Source organism: Formica exsecta, unplaced genomic scaffold, assembly GCF_003651465.1.
Source record: "Formica exsecta isolate Colony F162 unplaced genomic scaffold, ASM365146v1 scaffold149, whole genome shotgun sequence".
NCBI classification, from domain to species: Eukaryota; Metazoa; Arthropoda; class Insecta; order Hymenoptera; family Formicidae; genus Formica; species Formica exsecta.
Genome location: NW_021848818.1, coordinates 1,892,623 through 1,899,961, shown reverse-complemented (window position 1 = coordinate 1,899,961; position 7,339 = coordinate 1,892,623). Strand labels below are relative to the sequence as shown.

The window sequence follows — 7,339 nt, the reverse complement described above, 5'->3', positions numbered from 1 at the left end:
TCCATGTCTGCTCTCCACAAATATAACGTAAACAAACTTCACTTTTCCTAATATTACTTTATAATACCTGAGAAAAAGTTAAAACTGTGAAATTTCAATTTGTTATATCTCCTAAACTAATGCCGTCCCCCACTTATTTCTTGTGGGGAATTACTCAGAAAAACCTCCCCTACAACATATTTAAGCGATTAAATCGGAGGTGTGTTACTTTTTACGCAGTTTTATTCTAATTTTCTCAAAAAAAGCGTATACAAACTCTTTAGAGATGTCAGATGCTAACAAAAAATACCTCCTCTTTTAATTTAAATTAAAATAAAATAACAATCATAAGAAAGCAGTCGTACAAAGAGAAAGTAATTTTAAAGGAAGAAAATTAAGAATTTTTCCGAGCTCCATCATTCATAATGATAAACGACATTAAAAATATCGTAAAGTGTATCCAAGTATCCCTCGCTATTAATAATCGCGTTAAATAAATGGAATTAATATCTCCGTCTAAGTGGCCGAACGTGGAACAAGACTCTCGTATTCAAGAATTCATGGCGTGCTGAACGCGCGATCTTCGGCCGAGAGAGGATTTCGCTCAGCCGATGGGGAACCGACGGTGAGAAATAATAGAGGGTCAGCTGTGCGCAGCGGGGATGTCATCAGCAGTCGCGGCATAAAAAGCTGCCTCCCTCGTACAACATCGTCGTGCAATTAACACGGCGTCATACAATACAATTCCGGCGTCAGCGCGCAATGGAACAAGCTCCAATATTTCTCGTTTGTTATTGTTTGTAAATTATATGTCAAAATTTTTATCCATTTAATATGACGCATAACGTACAACAAATACGACACCTTAGATGCGCGATTGATTTTATAACGAAAAGCCGTACAAATGCAGAAATAATCACTCACAGATAATCTAATTTTCACAACGACTCTTGCTAAAAAATCAGCGAACTTGTATGTTATTTCGATTATCTTATGGGCCTCGACTATTATTTTAATTATCACAATTTATTCATATATTTTAGCAAAAATATCGTTACAGAAAAGATAAAAGAACGAATCTAAAAGAAACTAAGAAGAAAAAATTTTATGAATATATATGCGTTCGTTAAAAATTCGATTTCCATCATAAAAAGTTCAACGTGATTCATAGTTGTTAACTATACTTGATGTGAAGAGAAAAGTTGATGCAGAAATTTAAAACTTTTAACAAGCAGATTCGTTAACAAAAATTACGAACATAAATGTGTCTTTAATTTATAAACGACCATTGCCGAGTATTTTGTTTAAAGCGGCTTTCTCGGAGTCGGTGTAATTCTCACAGTTGTCATCACAGTTCACAACGGATTCGGCTAATCAGCATGAATACTCGGCATCAGCATGAATGCGACTAATCCGCTTTCAAAACAACAAAATATCGCGTCCGATCCCACGAAAGCTATGGACTCAGGGACGCTAATCCGCTTTACTTAGCCGCAGATATGATCTGTGCGCGAACGAAATAATCGCGCATTCCGTATCGCTTTGTGCTTTGCGATCGCGCCAATAAACTATGATAATAACTGTCCGCGCTAATGTTATCGTCGATTATATATAGAAGAAACGCGCGTACATCCGTAAATTTAATTTTCAACGAAAATCATAATGGCCATAAGATCGAAAAAGCAAAAAAAAGACCAGTTAAATAATATTCATTATTTTTAACACGTAATTTTCCACTCGGAATGATATAAATAACAAGGATAGAACGTTCTATGAACATTTTAGAAGGAGAAATAGTTTTGTTATAAAAATAATATTTAAATTACGATTAAACTTCTCTCCAACAAAATGAAACATAATATTTTAATTATTCTCAATAAATTATGTCAAAAATAATAAATAATTTTTGGTCAATATAATATCATGAGAATACTTTATTTCTATAAATATTCAGTTGGATAAGTTGTGTAAAATAGCTATCAAGATATCTTTTTATGAGTGAAACGAGCCAATTCTATTACTCTCGAGCAGTTCGGGGCATCAGGTAAAATGCGCGGATTCAGTTGGCGGACGTTATGCGTTTGCGGACGAAGAATGAATCTGTAAGGATAGTTCCGGAAAGATATGAGAAGGGTAGCGCAAACTGACGGTCCATCCACTCCGTGAATTCCTCGGGGAGCCATAAAAAAAGCCACCCATCTAGATTTTCTTACTGATCGATTATTTGCAAAAGGGGCCGTCACACGGTTCGATAAACTTCAGTTTCCGGGGTTTTACATCCGCGAATTTCTCTCATGCGTGTTTATAACGACAAAAACGTGAGCTCAAAATATTTATTAATAATGTAATCGGGATATATATGTGATTTTCACACTTTAACGAGTCAGAGATAATTTTCGATAAAGCTTCTCTGTATAATCATTTCAGTATTATACACAATTTATCTCAATGTTTGCGTTTTTATTAAATGGAAATCGATCAGAGTGATAAATTGTTTTAAGTTAAATGCGCGATGGAGGAAAAATAATTTTGACCGCCATATTAAAATAATATGTCCAAGAAACTGCTATAACTTAATTTGTTATATATTAAATATCGCAATCCTCTCGTATATTTTCTCGTGAATAATTAGAAATTTAATTTTTTATGAAATTCTAAACTGTGCAACCTCTTTCTTTCTCTCTAATTCAAACACAATTTTATAAGATATAAAGATGAACAATATATGTGTATATAATATTTTTACTATAATTTTGTAACTGTATTAGATTTTGTAGTATATTCTGCCAACAAACTGATCAAATTATAAGTATCTCTATAGTTTATAATATATAAATTAATATTACTCAATTTTCCATAATAATTAATAATTTACAGAGAGAAACATTAATATATTATATTTGATTATATACAATTTATAATATAGCAACATGTGCCAATTATCCGAATATCGATTACACAAACATTAATTCCCGTTAGCACATATAATTGACCTCCGCGAATATATAAATAAAAAAAATCTTAATTTACATTAAAATTTATTATTTAAAAAAAAATAGTTGACCTATGATATATCTATAATAGATTTGTTAATTAAATAATTTTCTTTAAATTTTGCAAAATATAAACGGTTCTGTAGACAAATATTATTTTACAAATATTATTTTTACTTTGTCTACCACGAAAAATCTGCAGCACTTATTTATCAGATCCATCCTGTTTGCTGCTAAGCAATTACCAGCAAATTTCCCTGTTAATTATCTCATGATTGAAAGCAGTCCTATTTACCTAAGGTACGAATAAGCAAATGCCAAAATTCACGGTAATTAACTATTAATTATGCGTAATGTTCTTCAGATTGCAGTTCTGTAATCGCTTTAAGTTGCAATCATCTTGCACCAAATTCTGACTCTCAAAGATATAGAAATGTGATAGTATATAAAATATTTCGCGTAATATGAACGTGTTAATAGTATATTAAGTTCATTAATATTATTATCAAGTAGAATTATTATTAAGAAAAATGAAAATAATATAAAAATAATAAAAAATAAAAATTTTCAAAAATGATATAAAATAATTCTAAAAAGAAATAGAAAAAAAATATACACATCAAGAGCGAAAGTGCTAAATAATCTGAGAATATTATACAATAAAAAACTAATTTTCTCTTTTCTTATGTATATACGCTTTGTGCTTTAATGCCCGTCCGTTCTCTCATATTTTTTTTAATATACGACACGCGAAGCGCTGCACTGATCTCCACTTACACGAGAATTTGCCCAACCTGTGTAAAATAATTTTTTACACCACGATGTGACAGCACGGAATCAGAATGAACGGATTACGCCTCGGAGTGGCCGCGTCAATTAAGGAATAATCACACGGTGTTATCCGTACGTGTTCGTGTGCACGTGTGCGACTTCGTCGGCGAAGCGGTATAAACTTGTGTCCGACAAAGTCTGATTCTATCTCGGTACGTTAACCGGTTGCCGGAGGGTGAAAGAGGACGAGAGAGACGGCACAGGAACGGGGAGGGGGAAGGGGGAGGAGGGGGATGTATGGATACGGTGAACAAGAGAAATGTGCGACGGCAAGGCTTGAGCTATCTTCCGTCTGGCAATGCTCCACCACCGACTACATTAGCCGGCTTATCCGCTCATTATGTGGAACGACGATCGCACCTCCGCACCCCATCGCCGTCCCCCGTGGTCCTTCTCACTAAGCTCTTCGTGAAAGATCAAGAGACGCGTCTGTCCTTACTTTTCATTATCGCGACATTAACGTCGAACGGAGAACAATATCACGTTTCTGTATCTTTGAGAGTCACGTGACAGGATCAGTAATCATGTGCCGCGATTTAATACGAACATGTTTCTCGCAATCTATTCTGCAATCTGATAAAGAAGAAGATAGTTTTCCCCTTCGTGTCAATATCTACAGAGAGTCTATTATCGTCAATTATATTTTCGATAATTTTCATTCTTTCAACCACTCGTGATTTGATGAACGCGTTGTATTTTGATCAATTTTATAAACGTCAAAATTTTATTGTGCATATATCATAGATTGCATGAGACTATAGATAATTGCAACTTGTAACAAATTACTTTGTTTAAATTATTGATGATATATATGTAACATTTTAAACACAATTAGGATTGCATTTTATATACTCGCGCTATAATATATACAAAAGCGATTGTATTTGCATTTTATCGATATTAAAGCTCATATAATAGATCGAAATTATGACAAATCTAATCTTTTTACTGCATCGTTATATCTTATATACGAGTTTAATTTTCATTACTTGATACACAATGCGCGAAAGCGATGCGTAAAGCGTATTGAAAACACGATTGATATGACAAGATATATTAATATCGAATCATTGCAAATTAAATGAACGAGTCATTAATCGTGGGGGAAATTTACTCACTCGACACTACACCATCGTTCCTTTCTCGCCGGTCGCTCCATTCTTCTTATCACTCGACACTCGCGGATATAAATCGGCCGAAAAACACTGATCGCGATCCCGTGGATCGATAACGCGACACGACGATCTCGTTACTTCCCGATGCTTATCTCGATACTCAGAACGCGTAGATACGACGAAACAAAACTCCGGTGTAACCGACGCGCTTGAAATATTCGAACGTAAAGGAGCAACTTTACATCGTTTCGAGAAGCGTCGTTTCCTGACGCGATTTCGATCACCGAGGATCGACCGATTATTACCGATTGGTACCGTAATTAATCCGAAAATCCAGTTGACACTCTCGATTCCCGATAACCTGCTACTCGATTCGAGCATTTCCGACATTAGTAAACGTGATCACTTTCGCCGATAAAAAAGACGCGGACGACGCGGAGCTTTCGCGACATGAAACTGATCCGCAACGTCACGAATTAAGTGAGTAACTACGCGAGTCGAACGAAAAATTAATGCACATTCGAAGGACGCGGGACAACTTCGGACCGATTCGAGAAGCGTCGTTTTGCGACCAGAATTCGATCACCGAGAATCCGCCGATTATTATCACATCTCGTAATTAATTCGAAAATCCATTTAACGTTCTTTATTCCCGACAGCCCGCTACTCGATTCGGACACTCCTGACATTAGAAAACGCACGGATATTTACTTTTGCCGACGATAAATACGCGGAGGACGCGGAGCTTTCGCGATATGACCCGAAAACTGATCCGCAACGTCACGCACTAAATGAGTAACTACGCGAGTCGAACGAAAAATTAATACACCTTCGAAGGACGCGGGGCAACTTCGGACCGATTCGAGAAGCGTCGTTTTGCGACCCGAGTTCGATCACCGAGAATCGGCCGATTATTACCACATCCCGTAATTAATTCGAAAATCCATTTAACGTTCTTTATTCCTGATAGCCCGCTACACGACTCGGACACTCCTGACATTAGAAAACGCTCGGATATTCACTTTCGTCGAGGATAAATACCCGCGTAGGACGCGGGGCTTTCGCGACAAAATCTTCGCGACATGAAACTGATCCGCAACGTCACGAATTAAGTGAGTAACTACGCGAGTCGAACGAAAAATTAATACACCTTCGAAGGACGCGGGGCAACTTCGGACCGATTCGAGAAGCGTCGTTTTGCGACCAGAATTCGATCACCGAGAATCCGCCGATTATTATCACATCTCGTAATTAATTCGAAAATCCATTTAACGTTCTTTATTCCTGATAGCCCGCTACACGACTCGGACACTCCTGACATTAGAAAACGCTCGGATATTCACTTTCGCCGAGGATAAATACGCGGAGGACGCGGGGCTTTCGCGACAAAATCGGAAGTGATCTATAACGCCACGAACTTAAGCGTTACTAAACTACACAAGTCAAACAAAAAAATTAATGTATGCGTATTTTTGGTCGTGTCATAAAATAAATGGTGATAAATTTGACTATTGTTAAATTTGATTTCATGTTATATTTTCATTTCTATTTTATTTTAAAATTACTCTGCTTTTGTTTTATTATTTTGTTGGTGTACTTTAAATTTGATATATAAATTAATTGACTACAATAATAATAATTTTTTAAAAGACAATAATTGCAAATATATATATTTATGTAAAATAGTTTGGGGGAATTCTACTATTTACTTTTTTTAAATGGCAATATTGGACTATCAATTATCGTAAATGTTATATAAAAATAACATATACAAAAACATCTGCTCTTATTTTTAACAGCAACTTATTTTCACGAATTTATAGTAAACTTTTAAGTCATGATATTTTAATAATTAAAATAAAAATCTCGATAATCATAAATCTGGGATTAAAACTCTGAACAAGTTAAATTTTTTAAATTTTAAGTGAACTATATTTTCTAGAAGTATTCTCTAAAATCAGTTAATTAAATCAAATTTTTGATTAAAATTCTCTCTAAAGTCTCTTCAAAATTCTTAATTTAATATAAGACAATGTAATGTGAGAAATATTATTTGTACCTATTGGAGCTGCTTTGATAAATGTTATCAATACAAAGAATTTCTAAACAACACGGTAAGGTATTATACCAGAGTACACCAACCAATCGAATAACGACTGTGGCAAAGGAGAAAGGATCAGGCCAGTCGCTGAAAAGGCTGCACTTAACGCGGCGGATATATATCGCTCTGCAGGATGGGGTGGAAGTGAAATGTAGCCGCGCTTACCGGACCGGCTAAATGTACTATTTATTGTCCGGCTGCCGGTTTCTTTCAGAGATTCTGTGTCCATAAGGACACGCATTTACCAAAAAACTAAAGACAGAATTGGTTTCATTCATATGAAACGCTTGGTATTATATATTCTGATTATAACACTTTTT

The 7,339-nt window shown here is 35.3% G+C and overlaps 1 protein-coding gene across 1 annotated transcript in view; it reads right to left on the bottom strand.

Annotated features, from left to right (window-relative positions):
- The window catches only part of LOC115246347 (dystrophin-like), a 467,223-nt gene that overhangs the window by 419,661 nt on the left and 40,223 nt on the right, over positions 1–7,339 (bottom strand). The gene's annotated exons all lie outside the window — the stretch shown is intronic.